Source organism: Scyliorhinus canicula, chromosome 11 (genome assembly GCF_902713615.1).
Source record: "Scyliorhinus canicula chromosome 11, sScyCan1.1, whole genome shotgun sequence".
In the NCBI taxonomy this organism is placed as follows: Eukaryota; Metazoa; Chordata; class Chondrichthyes; order Carcharhiniformes; family Scyliorhinidae; genus Scyliorhinus; species Scyliorhinus canicula.
In genome coordinates this window covers 23927036-23946699 of record NC_052156.1, presented here as the reverse complement: position 1 = coordinate 23946699, position 19664 = coordinate 23927036, and positions in this window count along the sequence as shown.

The window sequence follows — 19664 nt, the reverse complement described above, 5'->3', positions numbered from 1 at the left end:
TCGCTGAGGTGCTCAGATTTATGGATGGGGATAGTGGGGTGGGGGGGGGGGGGGGGGGGGGATTGAGCACAGGATGTCTCTATATGCGGATGAGGATGATCTGCTGTTATATATTTCAGACCCAAGCTCTTTGTTGAGGTCATAATGGGCCTACGTTTTCGTGATATAAGTTGAATTTGGGGAAAAGCGAGTATTTTGTGGTGTCTTCTCCAGGGGTGGGGGTTGGAGTGGGAGAGTTACCATTTTGGATGGCAACAACCCATCTCAGATATTTGATGGTGCAGGTAGCCCGGGATTGCGCACAGCTTGGCAAACTGAACTTTAGAAGTCTGGTCATGAGGGTGAAAGTGGATTTATTGAGGTGGGACAGTCTTCCCCTGTTGCTGGCAGGTCACGTGTAGACAGTTAAGATGGACATTTTGCCGCAGTTTTTATTTTCATTTTAGTGCCTGCTGGTCTCTTTGCCTAAGTCATTTTTTAAGGGGGTGGACAGGTTGATTTTGTTGTTTCTTTGGACAGGGAAGGTGGCCAGTATAAGGAAGGTGGTACTTTAGAGTGGCCAGCAGTTGAAGGGGGTTGGGCCTTCCAAACTTGTTGTATTATTACTGAAAGCAGAGAAGGTGCTGGGCTGGAGTAGGGAGGCGGAGGTTTTATGGGTGGGTTGGAGGAAAGTTCATCTAGGGTGTTGGGGTTACGGGTGCTGGTGATGGCACGCTTCCATTTGCCCCAGGGAAGTATTCAGGAAGTCTTGTGGTGGAAGATTTTGAGGCATTTTCGGCAGCTCTTTAGGTTAGGAGCGGGGTCGAGGCTGATGGCGATCCGGGGGAATCACGGATCTGAGCCTGGGAGGATGGATGCGAGGTCTTGGGGATGGAAAAAGAGCGGGGTAAAGGATTTGTTTTTGGAGGGGCAGTTTGCAAGCTTGGAGAAGTTGAGGGAGAAGTTTGGGTTTCCGCATGAGGAGAGTTTTCTGTATATGCAGGTGTGGGACTTTGTGAAAAAGGTCTTTCCGACCTTTTGAATAGTGCCTGCCTCCTCGTTGTTGGAGGAGGGGCTGTCAGTCATGGGGTTGGAGGGTGGGGCCATCTCGGTGATTTATGGGAGGATTTTGGAGGAGGATAAGGTGTCTATGGAGGGGGGTTTAGGCTAAATGAGAGGATGAATTGGGGATGGCGCTGGAGGAGGGACTACGGTGGGAGGTGCTGTGGAGTGTGAATGCCTCAACCTCGTGCATAAGGCTGGCGTTGATATAGTTGAAGATGGTGCACAGTGTGCATTTGACAAAGTCAAGGATGAGCCGGCTGTTTGAGGGGGATAGAGAATACTTACAGAAGGTGTGAGGGGGCCTGAAGTTGGAGAAATGTTGTAGGTTGTTTTCAGCGCCATGTCAGCGATCCTGGAGCCTGGTCCACTGGGGGCCAGATTCGGGATGTCGGACCTGCTGGAGGTACAGATGGGAGAGGGGAGCAGATGTTTTAGTCTTCACCTCCTTGATGCAGGAGGGTCCTGTTGAGGTGGAGGTCAGCTTCTGCGCCCTGTGCCTCGCATGGCTGGGGATCTGATGGAGGTTTTACTGCTTGAGAAGGTGAAATTTGCCCTGAGGGGGGGCAAATGAGGAATTCCACAAGAGATGGGCTTTGTTTATTTTGCATTTCAGAAAGCTGTTTACCATCAACTGCTGGGGGTGGGGGTGGGGGAGGGGGAGGGGGGATGGTGCAGGGTTTACCATCAACTGCTGGGGGTGGGGGGGGGGTGCAGGGTTTGCCATCAACTGCTGGGGGTGGGGGGGGGGGGGGATGGTGCAGGGTTTACCATCAACTGCTGGGGGTGGGGGGGTGCAGGGTTTACCATCAACTTCTGGGGGTGAGGGGGGATGGTGCAGGGTTTACCATCAACTGCTGGGGGGGGGGGGTGGTGCAGGGTTTACCATCAACTGCTGGGGGGATGGTGCAGGGTTTACCATCAACTGCTGGGGGTGGGGGGGGGGGTGGTGCAGGGTTTACCATCAACTGCTGGGGGTGGGGGGGGGGGATGGTGCAGGGTTTACCATCAACTGCTGGGGGTGGGGGGGGGGGGGTGGTGCAGGGTTTACCATCAACTGCTGGGGGTGGGGGGGGGGGGTGGTGCAGGGTTTACCATCAACTGCTGGGGGTGGGGGGGGGGTGGTGGTGCAGGGTTTACCATCAACTGCTGGGGGTGGGGGGGGGGATGGTGCAGGGTTTACCATCAACTGCTGGGGTGGGGGGGGGGGGGTGATGCAGGGTTTACCATCAACTGCGGGGGTGGGGGGGGTGCACGGTTTACCATCAACTGCTGGGGTGGGGGGGGGGGGTGGGTGGTGCAGGGTTTACCATCAACTGCTGGGGGTGGGGGGGGGGGGGTGGTGCAGGGTTTACTCTTTTTGGGAGTGTAATGTTTTGTTTCATAAAATGTTAAAATGCTAAAAATATGAAGTAAAATACATTTTAAAAAATCAATATTTGCAGTTTCTTTCATTCTTCCTCTCATCTTTTTGGCAATCAGCTTCAGCAAAAATATAAGAATTCCATAGACAAAGGAGAACCAGAGGACTTGATCCATTTGGATTTCCAGAAGGTCTTTGACAAGGTGCTGTCCAGGAGGCTGCTAAATAAGCTAAGAACCCATGGTGTTCGGGGCAAGATACTGGCAGGGATAGAGGATTGGCTGACTGCAGAAGGCAGAGAGTGGGGATAAAGAGACCTTTTTCAGGATGGCAGCCGGTGACTAGTGGTGTTCCGTAGGGGTCAGTGTTGGGACCACAGATATTCATGATATACATTAATGGTCTGGAAGAAGGAACTGAGGGCATTGTTGCTAGGTTTGCAGTTGATACAAAGCTATGTAGAGAGACAGATTGTGTTGAGGAAGTGGGGAGGCTGCAGAAGGACCTGAACATGCTAGGCGAGTGGGCAAAGAAGTGACAGATGGAATGCAATGTGGAAAAGTGTGAGGATATGCACTTTTTTAGGGAGAATAGAGACATAGACTATTTTTTAAATGGGAAAAGGATTTGGAAATCAGAAGCACAAAGGGACTTCGGAGTCCTCGTTCAGGATTCTCTTACGGTTAAAATGTAGACTCAGTTGGCAGTTAGGAAGGCAAATGAAATGTTAGCATTCATGTTGAGAGGGCAAGAATACAAGAGCAGGGAAGTACTGTTGAGGTTGTATAAGGCTCTGGTCAGACCCTATTTGGAGTATTGTGAGCAGTTTTGGGCCCCATATCTAAGGAAGGATGTGCTGGCCTTGGAGAAGGTCCAGAGGAGGTTCACAAGAATGACCCCCGGAATGAAGAGCTTGTCGTATGAGGAATGGTTGATGACTCTGGGTCTGCATTCAATGGAGTTTAGAAGGATGATTTTTCAGCCAGAAGGTGGTGAATCTGTGGAACCCAGTGCCGCAGATGACTGTGGAGGCCAAGTCACTGAGTGTATTTAATACGGAGATAGATAGGCCCTTGATTAATAAAGGGATCAGGGGTTATGGGGAGAAGGCAGGAGAATGGGGATGAGAAACATATCAGCCATGATTGAATGGCGGAACAGACTCGATGAGCTGAATGGCCTAATTCTGTTCCTGTATCTTATGGCCAGCAATTAGCTTGCCAAGAGATTTAAATACTGCACATCACGAGAATCACGCATTTAAATGATGTGCGACAAATATTGCACTGATGCAAGGTTGAAGGACTATGATAGACTAAAGTCCTGGTGATGCAGTGCACTCGTGCGATGATGGATTTTTTTAATGTCTGAGGCAGGACATTCATAATCCAGCTGGAGGAACTCAGAATGCCGAAGGCAGACTCTACTGACAGTGTTCCCTCAGTGAACATCCTTCAGCTGTTTGGAATATAACAACATGCCTGTGCTGTCTATTTGGCTTCCATCTCCAAATCATTCATTTCTGAACTAGAAATTCTTTTCAAAAGTTCCAAGCAACTAAAAAAGAAGCTAAATATTTGGAGTCCCTTTAAAGGGTCAAGTATACATGATAGTGCACTTGATGAAGAAACTTTTAAAAAATGAATTACAGTCGCACATCATGATGATGTGAATCAAGCCAAAATACATTATTGTATTAATTTGCGAGATTCTATTGTGACCAAAAATATTGCGCAACTCCTCTGAAAAAAAAATGAAAATCACTTATTGTCACAAGTAGGCTTCAAATGAAGTTACTGTGAAAAGCCCCGAGTTGCCACATTCCAGTGCCTGTTTGGGGAGACCGGTACGGGAATTGAACCCGCGCTGCTGGCCTGCCTTGGTCTGCTTTAAAAGCCAGCTATTTAGCCCTGTGCTAAACCAGCCCCCTCCGATCTCCTTTCAACCAAAGGCAAAGCCTTTAATTAAATCAGTGCAACTTTAACTTGTTTATAAGGCGCACTTTGCCTCAATCAGCCAGTGTGCTGACCATACAGGGATGACAGCTGATGTGGGAAGGGTTGTGTTTAGCCACAAGATCTTAAGTAACTCCTGAAAGTATCCTTTGTTTTCATGCGAAAACGGGTTGCAGAATAAAACATAAGTTATGCAGTTTATTTGATTTATTAGTAATTGAGAACACAGCGTAACAGATCTGGGCTTGTTAACTCCAATTGTAAAAGAGCATTATGAAAATACTTAGAATTATGGGTTATGTGGTTTTCCTCAATTATGAAATATGTTGAGTGTTCCGCAATGGCGTGTACTCTGAAGTGTGCAGCCATCTGGGCACCAAGGCTGTTTTCTTCTCATTTACAAGAAATTGAACTATAGTTTAATTACTGGTACTCTTCTGTTAAACATTAAAAGTAAGAGGGGAAATCCTATCTAGGATTTTACATTGGTTGCCAGAATAAGTTAGGGGAGATGTGAATGAGTTCTAGATTTGGTAAGTGTGAATCATTCAGCCAAAACTGAACCCATCTGTGTGTTGGTCACTGTTCATAATTTACCTAGAATGTGCTTTATTGGATGGTTTCTGTTGTATGACCAACTTTAGAAATCAAAGTTTGTTAAATGTATTGAAATGTTTCCAAGGAATATTATTTTCTTTTAAAATAACATTTGAAAACTGAATAGAAAGATTCCTGTGACAACATACAAATTGCTTCCAGATAAACATCAAAATTAACTCTTCCCGAGACTGACTAATTTTCTACAAAGATTAAGGGCGTGAATCAGCGGACTTAAAATGAAGTCCGGTTTTGGGCTTATTTCGCGGTCTGTTTTTTTTTATAAATTTAGAGTGCCCAATTCATTTTTTTCAATTAAGGGGCAATTTAGCGTGACCAATCCACCTTTCCTGCACATCTGTGGGTTGTGGGGGTGAAAACCACGCAAACACAGGGAGAACGTGCAAACTCCACACGGACAGTGACCCAGGGCTGGGATTCGAACCCGGGTCCTCAGCGCCGTAGGCAGCAATGCTAACCACTGTGCCACCATGCTGCCCCGCGGTCTGTTTCTTGGCGGCTGCAGTGCCGAGAATCACTGCTGTTCAACAGCACTTTGCCGTATTTCTTGGCCTCGAGGAGTTTTTCTCCACCGAGACCAGATTTAGAGGGATTTCCTCCTGGCGTGTTGATCTCACCAACAGGAACGGCTGTTCACAGTTAGGGGCGCCATTTTGATTGGCAGCCCCGATCTTTTCCCCGCCTCCTTTCAGGCCCCCCCCCCCCCCCCCGTCACTTTCTGACCCCTCCCTCACTCCACAACCTTGTCGAGGCACCTGGAACTCTCCCTCACCTACCTCCAATTTGCAAGGCCCCCCCCCCAGGTCTGACCCCTGACAGTTCCAACCTGGCACCTGGGCAGTGCCACCCAGGTACGCTTGCAATGCAAGGGTGCCTGGGTGGCACTGCCAGGGTGCCAATCTGGCTGTGCCAGGGTATCACTTTGCCCTTTCCCCCACCACTTGGGGGTCTGTAATGCCTTTTACGACTCCCCAAGGTACTGTTACACCTGGTCCATGTTTGTGTGGACCAGTACTAAATGGCGCCCTGGCAAGGTCTTGCCGGCGTGGCTTTTGAGTCCCGGGTGCCAGGTGAATCTGACGTCCGGGTATTTAAATGAGCCATTAGGCTCATTCAAATATGCAGATCTGCACCTAACCCAGAGAGGGCGAGATGCAGATCGTGCCGGGGCGGAGTGCGTCGGTTGATTCACGATCGACCTGGTGCAGTGTCTGAGTTGTGGCTCTTGCACGATTCACCCGTTGGGCTGGGTCGCTGATTCCCACCCTATAATCTTTAATTGTTTATGTCAAATGTACCACCGTCAACACATTTCTGCTGTTCATGCCATGGTCCCACTAAAGATAAATCATGAAAGGAGATGCCTATTAAACTAGGCACAAGTGGAAGGACTACGTGAGCACTGGTCAGCAGTTTATTCTACTGCATGAAACATTTCTGCATCTGTTTCTCCATCTGCTATCTGTAAGTGTACTTTAAGTTAACATTTTTCTACAAATAGAAAACAGTTAAGTACAAAATATAGTGGATTTGACTGTTTGAAAGAACCAAGCAGAAAGTTTCGAAGAAGGCCATGTACCACTCAATCCTACATGTTCTTGAGATTTCAAAAATAATTCATCATTCTTTTGCATATATTGTGCTTGTCAAGCAGCATATGTTAGTATAATGGATTGGAAAGTTAACAGCAAACTGTCAGCCGCACGTCTATAATCCAGAATATAACTTTTTAAGATCTGAAAATGCCTCTTAGTATTAACAGGTTTCAAAACACCTTTTCCATACAGCATGTTTGTTGTGGTCCGAAGAGCATATTCTTTATTTTGTTTTTTTTTTTTTAAATTTTAGAGTACCCAATTATTTTTTCCAATTAAGGGGCAATTTAGAATGGCCAATCTACCTATCCTGCACATCTTTGGGTTGTGGGGGTGAAACCCACGCAGACACGGGGAGAATGTGCAAACTCCTCACGGACAGTGACCCAGGGCCGGGATTCGAACCCGGGTCCTCAGCGCCGTAGGCAGCAATGCTAACCACTGTGCCACCGTGCTGCCCCTGAAGAGCATATTCTTGATAAGCACATAAAATCTGATCGCACTCCTGTAGTCTATACACTAATGGGATGCAGAAGAAACAGGAAATTTATGTCAGGAAATATATGTAAAATGCTATTCATTCTACTGAAGTCTGAAACATTTCCAGCAAAACAAATTAAATAATTCCACTGAAGAACTAATGCTTAATTTAAGAAAAAAGTACAAAATGTGCATATTCAGTCATCCTTCCTCAAGTATTTAAAAGATTACTTTGAAAATCTCAGAAAGGTGGAGTCTGTGATCTCTCAGCCCAGTTAGATCTGCCACTCGTTCCCCATCTCTGGGTCACTGCACCTTGCACCACATTAATCCTTGTTGGGGCCTCACATGCAACAGGCAACTTATCGGGGAGTCATGGACGAGCTGCTTGTGATTTTCCATCCATTGACAGAAGAAGGCCATTTGGCTCACCGAGTGTGCATCGATCATCTGAAGGAGCAATCTCCCCAGGCCTATCCCTGTAACCCACCTATAACGTTTGAACACCAAGTGGCAAATTAGCATGAGAAATCTACCTAACCTACAAATCTTTGGACTGTGGGAGGAAACCGGAGCACCAGGAAGAAACCCACGCAGACATGGAACATAGAATAATACAGAACAGAACAGGCCCTTCGGCCCACGATGTTGTGCCAAACGTTTGTCCTAGATTAAGAACAAATTAATCTACACCCCATCATTTTACCGTAATCCATGTACTTATCCAATAGCCGCTTGAAGGTCTCTAATGTTTCCGACTCAACTACTTCCACAGGTAGTGCATTCCATGCCCCCACTATGGGGAGAGGAGTCTGCACAGTCACCCAAGGTCAGAATCAAACCCAGGTCCCTGGTGCTGTGAGGCAGCTGTGCTAACCACTGTGCCACCCAAATGAACTTGCTGTGTTCAATGTCCAAACCGAAGCACAGGACCTGTGTTCTGAATCAGTACTACACACTTGCAGACCAGGCGTAACACAGCTCATTGCTATTTCCCCTTCATGCATTCTCTATGTCATTCCTCTTATTCCTCTTCATGTCTTTCATACCCTTACCTCATTCCATACCTTGGATTTCTCCATGCATCTGATCCCTCATGTGTCTACCATCTGACATCCTTTCCCTTAAGCCTGCGGCTACCCTTTCACCAAATGGTATCAGTGTTCCTCATCCTGCCCAGTTAGGATCCCAGACGAGAACCCGACTACTTTCAATTTGTAAAACTGTGAGGAAATGTTACTGCACCACAGGAGTTACTTATCAATAGTTTTATGTAAAAACAAACTTTAACTTAAACACAGAATTAACCACATTAACAACAGAGAGATATACAGTTAACAGGTATAACAGTTTGCAAGTGAAAGAAGAAACTTTAACTTACTTCCTAAACCTGCCAACTATATTCCAATTAAGCAAACCAACATAGTTCAAATATCACTCATGAATAAAGTTAACAACCAGGTTTTTTCCTTGCTTTTCTCTGTGCAGGATCTCCGGAGAGGGAACCTTTCAGGACTGTTATATCCCACACCAGACCTACGGGGATGGATCAATTAACCTCCCGTGACCCTTGTTGGGGCTCATCACCGGAGTAAATGGACTCTGGTATAAACGCCAGCCCAGATGAGAGCCGAGCATGTGTAGTCCCAGCTGGGATCTGAAGTGTACTGTGTATATAGTTTACTTTGCAATAAACCAGTCTTCTTTGCTCCTTTTGTTTGGACTCTCTGTGGCCCCTAGTTTAGCGCTGAGGGTAAAAATGGAGCTACAGTCGACGCTGCTAACTGTTGGAAGAATGGTCAACTCCTACTGCACTAGTTTCAAAATGCCGCTCTTCGGGAGACTTGATGTATTGAAGGCAAGCGTGGAAGATAGGATGTAATAAGCAGAGAATAAGCAATACTTTTTCAGGGCTGACGCTAGAAGTGGCTGTGAATGACAGACAGTAATTCTCTTGACTGCCTGTGGGGCCCCATCTTCAGCGTGATAAAAAGCCTCTGGACTCCAAGACCTTTGAATAGCTGGTAGCATTAGTGGCAAACCAATATGACCCCAAGGCCAACCATCGTGCAATATTACCAGTTTAACATGGCCGAGAGGATCCTAAAGGGGTCTGCTACCGGGTTCTTAAGATGCTTGAGGAAATTAGCTGAGTTTTGTGATTATGGCTCTTCCCGAGATGCTGTGGGACATTTTGGTTTGTGGCGTGAATAATATGGCGACCCACCGAATGTTGCTGGCCGAGCCGTTATTGGACCTTAAGAGAAAGGGCAGAAAAGGGAGTGAAGGAACCCCAAGGGATGGAACTGAACATTGTGGTATGTTACCCACTTCTGGCATTCAGCCTTCCCCAGATTAGGAACCTCCAGATCCCCACCTTGGGGTGAACACTGCCGATGCCTTGTCCGCGGACCTAGGACCACGTTGACTAGGCCAGATACATCCCCCCAATCTGTACAGTGGGATCCCAGATAATGTGAGGCATGTTGCCAAAGCAATCACAGGGAGGGAAAGTCACAGCAAACCCATTGTCCACCCAGGGTAAGTGTCAACCCAGAGCCTGTACTTTTAATTTGGAACAGACTGATGATGAATGCATGCTGCTGAACTGCATTGCGGCACCCAAAGTTGCTCCCATTAGGATCTCCGTCCAAGTAAACGGTCACCCTCGCATACTGGAATTGGACACGGGAGCTGCAGTCTCGGTCATAGGTTATCAAACATTTGAAAACATTCAGCCAGGAGTACAATAATTGACTTTACCTGATACGGAGGCAAGACTGGCAACCTGCACCTCTATCTACACCTCTCACTGCCTGGGGAAAGTGGACAGCACAATCAAAGACCCCTCCCACCCGGCTTACTCACTCTTCCAGCTTCTTCCATCGGGCAGGAGTTACAAAAGTCTGTAATGCACGATCAATTGCACGAAAGACTCAGATTGGTGCAACTGTGGCTTTATTACAGTCGATCCGGTGCTTTGTCAGTTCGCTGGGAGCGACGTAACGGTGGCGGCGATGTCGGTGCTGGCGGTGCTGGTGTCACCGATGTCGGTGCTGGAGGTGTTGGTGCTGGCCAGTAGTCGGATGACTCCGGGAGTGTGCCGAAATCTTCCTCGTCCTCTTGCATGGGCAGGGGAAGGAGGGATGGACCTGGTGAGGTTAATTTTGGGAGCACCGGGGGAGGGGAGGGTGGCGCGTGGGTTGGGGAGTGTGTTAGAGTGGAACCTGAGGCAGCCAGGTCCCTGAGGGAGACAGTATCTTGGTGGCCGTCGGGGAACTCCACGTAGGCATACTGGGGGTTGGCATTGAACAAGTGTACCCTGTCCACCAAGGGGTCTGCCTTGTGGAGTCGGACGTGCCTACGTAGAAGGACCAGTCCTGGAGCTGCAAGCCAAATCGGGAGCGACACCCCGGATGTGGACTTCCGAGGGAAGTTCACGGAGTGTGTTATTTGTAGCGGTGCACAGTAGTGACCGTATGGAGTGTAGTGCATCAGGGAGGACCTCCTGCCAGCGAGAGCCTAGGAGGTTCCTGGACTGTAGGGCCAGCTGGACGGCCTTCCAAACCGTTCCATTCTCCCTCTCTACCTGCCCGTTTCCCCGGGGGTTGTAGCTGGTTGTCCTGCTGGAGGCGATACCCCTGCTGAGCAGGAACTCATCACTCATGAATGTGGATCCCCTGTCACTGTGGATGTAGGCGGGGAATCCGAACAGAGCGAAGATTGTGTTTAGGGCTTTGATGACGGTGGCAGACATCATGTCGGGGCATGGGATGGCGAAGGGGAATCTAGAGTATTCATAGACCACACTGAGGATATATTTGTTGCTGTCGGTGGAGGGGAGGGGCCCTTCGAAATCCACGCTGAGGCGTTCAAAGGGGTGGGTGGCTTTCACCAGGCGCTCGCGGTCTGGCCGGTAGAAGTGTGGCTTGCACTCCGCACAGACCTGGCAGTCTCTGGTGACTGCCCGTACTTCCTCGACGGAGTAGGGCAGATTGCGAGCTTTGACGAGATGGTACTGTCGTGTGACCCCCGGGTGACAAAGGCTGTCATGCAGGGCCCGGAGTCGGTCTACTTGTGCGCTGGCACATGTACCTCGGGAAAGGGTGTCAGGGGGCTCGTTGAGTTTGCCACGGTGATACAAAATCTCGTAATTATAGGTGGAGAGCTCGATTCTCCACCGCAAGATTTATCATTTTTGATCTTGCCCCGCTGCGTGTTGTTGAACATGAAGGCTACCGACCGTTGGTCAGTGAGGAGAGTGAATCTCCTGCCGCCCAGGTAATGCCTCCAATGCCGCACAGCTTCAACGATAGCTTGGGCCACTTTTTCGACGGATGAGTGCATAATTTCAGAGGCATGAAGGGTGCAGGAAAAGAATGCTACTGGTCTGCCTGCCTGGTTTAGAGTGGCTACGAGGGCGACGTCTGAAGTGTCGCTTTCAACTTGAAAGGGGAGTACTCGTCTACTGCATGCATCCCGGCCTTGGCTATGTCTGCTCTGATCTGGGCGAAGGCGTGTTGGGCCTCGGCCGCAAGGGGGAATTGAGTGGACTGTATGAGTGGGCAGGCCTTGTCCGCATAGTTTGGGAACCACTGGGCGTAGTAGGAGAAGAACCTCAGGCAGCGTTTGAGGGCCTTGGGGCAGTGGGGGAGGGGAAGCTCCATGAGGGGGCGCATGCGGTCGGGATCAGGCCCCAGAAGCCCGTTTTGGACTACATAGCCAAGGATGGCTAGGTGGGTTGTGCAGAACACACACTTCTCCTTGTACGTAAGGTTGAGGAGAGTGGCGGTGGGGAGGAATTTAGCAAGGTTGGCGTCGTGGTCCTGCTGGTCATGGCCGCAGGTGGTGACATTGTCTAGGTACGGAAACGTGGCCTGCAAACCGTACCGGTCTACCATTCGGTCCATCTCCCTTTGGAAGACCGAGACCCTGTTAGTGACGCCGAACCCTAAGGAATTGATAGAGCCGACCGTCCGCCTCGAAGGCAGTGTAGGGACGGTCCGATTTACGAATGGGGAGCTGGTGGTAGGCGGATTTCAGGTCAATTGCTGAGAAGACCCGATACTGCGCAATCTGGTTGACCATCTCAGATATGCGTGGGAGGGGGTATGCGTCGAGCTGCGTGTACCGATTGATGATCTGGCTGTATTCCACGACAATTCTGTGTTTCTCCCCCGCTTTTACTACTACCACTTGAGCTCTCCAGGGGCTATTGCTGGCCTCGTTGATACCCTCCCGAAGCAGTCGCTGGACTTCGGACATGATGAAGGTCTTGTCCTGGATGCTGTACCATCTGCTCCTGGTGGCAACGGGCTTGCAATCCGCAGTTAGATTGGCAAAGAGGGAGGGGGGGGTCAACCTTGAGGGTCGCGAGGCCGCAAATGCTGAGTGAGTGGAGGTAGGGGCCCGCCGAATTTGAGGGTGAGGCTCTGGAGATTGCACTGAAAATCCAGGCCCAGCAATAGTGCAGCACAGAGGTTGGGGAGAACATAGAGATGGAAACCGCTGAATTCTACTCCCTGGACAGTGAGAGTGACCATGCAGAACCCTCGGATTGGGACAGAGTGGGATCCGGAGGCCAGGGAGATCCGTTGGTTGGCGGGGTGGACCGCGAGGGAGCAGCGCCTTACCGTATCCGGGTGTATGAAGCTTTTGGTTTTCCCGGAGTCCAGCAGGTAAGAGGTCATGTGGCCATTGATTTTCACCGTCGTCGAAGAGGTGGCCAGGTTGTGTGGACGAGACTGGTCCAGTGTCATCGAGGCGAGCTGCGGGTGGTCGCCCGAGGTTTCAGATGTAGAATGTCGACGACCCAGATCTGGCGTTCCAGCCCCGTGGGGTAGACAAAATGGCGGCGTCCGGGGGTCCTGTAGGGAACAAAATGGCGGCACCCATGGAGCGCACATTGCGGGGGCGGGGCAAGATGGCGGCGCCCATGGGCCACACGTGAACTAAGGGGGGGAGGGATGGCGGCGCCCACTGGCCGCACCGGGCCCTGGAAGGAGAAGATGGCGGCACCCACTGGCCGTACATGGCCCTGGGAGGAGAAGATGGTGGCGCCCACTGGCCGCATGTGGACCTGGGGGCTGGAAGATGGCAGCGCCCACTGGCCGCACGTGGACCTGGGGGGGGGGGGGGAGAAGATGGCGGCGCCCACTGGTCGCACGTGGCCCCGGGAGGAGAAGATAGCGGCGCCCATTGTGTGTTCGGCCGGGGGGAGGGGGCGATTGCGGGCGCGATAGCGGCGACAGCGTGGGCCTGGCACACAGCTGCAAAGTGGCCCTTTTTACCGCAGGACTTGCAAGTGGCAGCGCGGTCCAGGCAGTGTTGGCGGGGGTGCTTCTGCTGACCATAGAAGTAGCAGCGGGGACCCCCGGGTGCGCGGATTAGTGGGTGATGCAGGCATATTAAGTAGGCAGGGCCCAGCCGGGGGGGCCGTTTGCGGGGTCCAGGAGGGGTACGACGGGTGGGCCGCACGGCGAGCGGGGTAGGCCTGGACGTTACGAGATGCAACCGACATGGCGAGCGCTAAAGTTTCTGTCTCCGTTAGGTCGAGTGTGGCCCCTTCCAGCAGTTGTTGTCGGATGGGATCCGACGCAATCCCCGTTACAAATGCGTCGGGCATGAGGAGATTGGAATGTTCGGTGGCCATAAAGGCCTGACAGTCACATTCCCGTACGAGTGGGATTAGGGCCCACCAGAAGTCTTCGGTAGACTCACCAGGGATTGAGCGCGAGTGGCGAGTACGTGCCTGGTGAACAGCGTGTTTGCTTTCTGTGCGTAGTTCTCTTTTAGGAGTGCCATCGCTTCCACGTAACTTGGGGCGTCTTGGATCAACGGGAACACATTGGAGCTCAACTGGGAGTATAAAACCTGAATCTTCTGAGCTTCCGTCGGCGTGGGGTTCGCAGCGTTGATGTAGGCCTCAAAACAAGCCAGCCAGTGATTAAAGTCTTTTCTGGCGTCGGGCGAGTGCGGATCCAGCTGCAGGCGATCTGGTTTGATTCTGATATCCATTTCTTAGAAAATCTGACTGCAATAAATTGATTCACGATCAATTGCACAAAAGATTCAGATTGGTACAACTGTGGCTTTATTAGTCAGATGCGTGGCCTCCTACTGCAGCTGGTGAAATGGCTGATCAGAAGGAGGAGAGGGATATTTATACGGCTCCTTATGGGCGGAGCTAGCCGGCAGGGGCTACCGGCGAACCCAGGTCCTACCTTATATCCCCTAATACAGGTGCACACAGTGGTTCACCACAGTCTGAAAACACAAACAGATTCACAAACAGCTCCTTCCCCGCTGTCACCAGACTCCTAAATGACCCTCCTACGGACTGATCTGATTAATACTCCACTCCTGTATGTTTCATCCAATGGGTGACTATGGATGAAGCCTGGCTCTTTTTTGTCATTTGTTTACGCGAACATGCAGGCTAATGTTTGGGGTTTGGTGGGAGGATGGGATCATTGTTATTGATATGCGGTTTGACATATTCGTTACTGATTATTGTTTATTTTTGGTGGGTGTAATTTTGGGAGAAAATGTGAAAAAGGAGAATAAAAATATTTTAAAAAAAATATTCAGGTTAGACTAATTGATGGAAATCTCTTTTGCCTTCTGACTGTCAGGATCCTTTATAAAATGAGTCTGTGGCAATCCCAATCTTCTTCCTGAACAAATGCCACCAGTCCCGAAAGACGCGTTATTAGGTGAATTGGACATAATGGGCAGCACTGTAGTACAGTCTTAGCACTGTTGCTTCACAGCACCAAGGTCCTAGGTTCGATTCCCAGCCTGGGTCACTATCTGTGTGGAGACTGCACGTTTTCCCTGTGTCTGCGTGTGTTTCCTCTGGGTGCTCCGGCTTCCCCCCACAAGTCCCGAAAGACGTTCTTGTTAGGTCAATTGGACATCCTGAATTCTCCCTCAGTGTACCCAAACAGATTCCGGAGTGTGGCGACTAAAGGATTTTCACAGTAACATCATTGCAGTGTTAATGTAAGCCTACTTGTGACAGTAATAAAGAATAATTTTTTAAAATGCGCTAATAAGAATAAAACTATCTCTCATCATCAACCGGCAGTTTTATTGTGTGACATGGTGGCAGCTGTACTAAAGGAAGAAAATGCCACACTGATGTATTTGGAAGCCTATCTGATATTGGGGTTGAAACGTATCGCTGGACAGAGAAGTGGGGACTTTAATCCACACATAACAAGGCTGTATCCAACCAGGATGTGCTTGATGCTGACACTAAGTGCTTTGAAATAGAAAAACCTTGACCTTTGATAATTAAAATTCAGAAAAAGAAAAAAGAATTCCAAGAATAAGATATTTCAATTATTTTGTTATCTTGGAAAGTTTCAGGAATGTTAGAAATTAGAAACATGGTTAGAATATAAATAATCACCTTGAAATAAGTAGAGGAATAGTTTAGTACTATAAATGTTGTTCTCTTGGAAGCAACATGATTATTCTTAGGTAATAATAGTTAACTCAAACAGATGGCCGTAGCTTGATTGATAGTGTCTAGTTTTATTCATATAGGGGCTAGTTGAATGCATATAACCAATAACAATAATCGTGATCACACCCCAGGCCATCACATGAAGCTGCCTCCCATCCATTGACTCCATCTACACCTCCCGCTGCTTGGGGAAAGCGGGCAGCATAATCAAAGACCCCCTCCCACCCGGCTTACTCACTCTTCCAACTTCTTCCATTGGGCAGGAGATACAGAAGTCAGAAAACACGCACAAACAGACTCAAAAACAGCTTCTTCCCCGCTGTTACCAGACTCCTAAATGACCCTCTTATGGACAGCCCTCATTAACACTACACCCCTGTATGCTTCATCCAATGCCAGTGCTTGACGGCAGCACGGTAGCATAGTGGTTAGCACAATTGCTTCACAGCTCCAGGGTCCCAGGTTCGATTCCCAGCTGGGTCACTGTCTGTGCGGAGTCTGCACGTTCTCCCCGTATGTGCGTGGGTTTCCTCCGGGTGCTCCGGTTTCCTCCCACAGTCCAAAGATGTGCAGGTTAGGTGGATTGGCCATGCTAAATTGCCCTTAGTGTCCAAAATTGCCCTTAGTGTTGGTTGAGTGGGGTCACTGGGTTATGGGGTGTGGGCTTGGGTGGGGTGCTCTTTCCAAGAGCCGGTGTGGGCTTGATGGGCCAAATGGCCTTCTTTTGCACTGTAAATTCTATGATTCTTTATGTAGTTGCATTGTATACCTTGTGCTGCCCTATTATGGATTTTCTTTTATTCCCTTTTCTTTCCATGTACTTAATGATCTGTTGTGCTGCTCGCAGAAAAATACTTTTCACTGTACCTCGGTACACGTGACAATAAACAAATCCAATAAGCAAAATATTAAGAGTAGCCCTGAACGTGGGAACTCAGTCATTTCTCATGTAATGAATTAACCATTGTATTCCATTGTATTCAATACTGAGAACAGATTGTTCCTTATGTAATCACCGAATCAATTTTTCGTTAGATCTCTGCCAAGCTATGAAATATGGCGAAGCATGAAAAATACATTACTAGTAACTCAGTCCTTTTCATAAGGCTGCACAGGCAAACACTAAGCTAATTTTGATAGGCACCATCAAATCTCAAGTCATATCCAATGTTTGATTAACAAGTTACCCTCTAAGTAAAAGACATTGAACAAACTGGGAGTCACAGCTAAAGATTAGAAGCCAATGTACACAAAGGAGGGGTTAAACCAGAGAGAAGAATTCCCTTAAAAATAGGACCATGTGGTTTAGGTTTTTGGTCCTGAATTCCTGAATCATTCATCCATTCTGTTTGTGTTTAGTGATTTCTTTTCTGCTTATTCTTTTGCCATGTGCGTGACTTTTTTATGTATTATTCGATATTCCATTTCTAAGTTTTATTCAGTTCTGCAGTTCTTATTCAAGTGTATATCAGTAAGTGACTAACAATAAAGACTTTAAAAAAAAGACTCTACGAACTGGACTTCCGATTCTTATTGAGAGAAGAAAACCAATAAGAGGATCCATTATTGATAAATGAAATCAAAGAAAACCATTCTACAAAGCCGGGGCTAAGCTTTTCATCTAACTTTGCTTAATTAGGATGCCTGCTGAAATGTAAAATTGTCATGCAGGAATAGAACTTTAATGAATTACAATGGCTCAACAGGTTGATTAGAAACAAGAGAACTGAACTGAATGACCATTTATGAACAGCTCATTGACAAGCCTTATCCATAGCTTTGGGCATAAATAAAACGGGAACAGGACATAAACGGACAATAAAACGTTTGGGAGTTAGTTTGCTGGCTGGAAATGCAATGTTGCTGAGAGGATGGAATTGACCAGGAAGAGTGGCTTGAGATTAGAAAGGGAAAAAGTGATGGAAGTGCCTAATTGACCAAGGGCAGAAGATTCATTTGAAAACTCAAGGAATTAATAGCAGGTGGATAACATTAAAGGTGGGCTTTCGCCCTATGGTTTAGACAAAGATTAGACATTTTATTGGGTAGATCACAATAAATGTAATCTTTATAGGACAATAAGGCCTTGTCAATAATCCAAACAGGTCCACCCCTCAAACATGGTATAAAGTAAGAGAACTTGGGAGAACTGAGTACTGAGGCAGTGGAGAAAAACTCTTAAGGAAGACTTTGATCCATCACCCCATTGTGACTTGAGAAGACAACAGGACTTGAGACACCAACAGGAGGAAGAAGAAGAAAGAAAAAGATGTTTGCGCATGCCAGCTGTCCTGCTTGGTATTCACTAACATCACAGTTGTCCGTTTTTATTGTAAAATCAGTGCGTTATATTCTGTCTTAAACTCTGACTAAATAGGACATCCCACCACGTTGTTTGCAGCCAATCCTGATTGATTAGATGGTGATAATATGAACTATCTCTTGAAGATTAAAATGATTAACATCACAATTATAGGATCTTCTTTGTGGGCCGAGTATCTTAAGAGAAATCATATATAAAAACAGAAAATGTTGGAAATACTCAGCAGATCTGGCATTAGTGGAGAGAAAAACAAGGGGTAATGTTTGTTGTGTTATGCTGCTTCGGATAACACAGGCTGCTACTTGATGCAGTCTTAACTAAAGGATGCTCCAGACTCTGAAATGCGTTCAACGTGTTAATTGAACTATTAACACAGTTCTCAAATGAGTTTGACTCTCTGCTAATCTAACTGTAGTAACTCAGTCTAACTGTACCGGCTTGCTCTAAGCCACGTGCTGGGGTGTGATGGTGCTGATCAACCCTGTCTAACTCTCTCGATGTCTGTGTGTGGAAAGAGGCAGGGTGTGAGTGCCTCATCCCTTTTATAGTGTTTATGTCATGCCCCCTTGTGGTGATGCCACCTCTGAGTGTCCTGACTGCCCATTGGTTGTGTCCTATTCCGAGTGTTTATTGGGTGCATGTTTGCATATCACGACAATGTTATCTCTGTTTTCTTTCCACAAATATTGTCAACACTTGCTGAGCATTTGAAGCATTTTCTGTATTTATTTCAGATTTCTGGCATCTTCAGCATTTTGCTTCTGGATTTAAAAATAAATTAATTCAGGGAATTTGTACATCACTGGCTGGCCCAGCATTTATTGGCCATCCCCCATTGTCCTCCACTGGATGATTTGCAAGGTCACTCCAGAGGGAATTTTAAGAGTTAGCCACATTGTTGTGGGTCTGGAGTCACATGTAGGCCAGACCAGGTAAGGTATGTACAGGACACATGTATTACTTGAAGAATGAAACTGAACACATATGTAAATTCTCCTCTATGTACCTGAAAATGTCTGAAAATTATGGGATTTTCACAGTAACTTCATTGCAGTGTTAATGTAAGCCTACTTGTGGCAATGATAAAGATTATTATTATAAGTCACCAAAGCCCATATATACTCAGAACCCTCAACAGATCCATTAAAACAATTACATCAGAGAAAGGCTTATAAGAACACTCTGTATTCAAAATGACGCTCTGTAACACTTCTCACCCCCATTAAATTTCAATCCCCCATCAAGACAGCAATACAACAAAAGTAATGATGTAACTATATGAAAAACTGTCAGGATCTTTCCGATTATGTTGTGACCTATGCAATACCACTGGTGAATCTTGTAACAGTTGATCTGGAAGTTTAGGTGAAGAGATAGACTAAGAATCTGAACATGAACGTTCCTCTTTCACTCCCCCAGCACAGTCAATTGGCAAACCTGGAAACACAGGAACCACTTCCTGGTGAACCCCCACAGCAGCATTACCTCTGGTATATTATCTGTAATGGTTGCTGACTCTGAAACATTTCCTGGTGAATGTGCAAGTCACTCGAGTAAGAAAATGATCTTGGGAGGACACAATATCGTGGATGGTAAATCCAGTAAACGGAGATGTCTCAATGCGTCTGCATTTATGTTGTCTTCCGCTGCTCTGTACACGATATTGAACTGATACCTTGGCAATGTAAGTGCCCAGCTCTGTATTTTTGCTGAGACCATGGGAGGAATACATTTCCAATCACTGAAAAACTCAGCACGGTTTATGGTCGGTAAATTTGGTAAATGAACGTCCATAGAAATACTGATGGAATCTTTT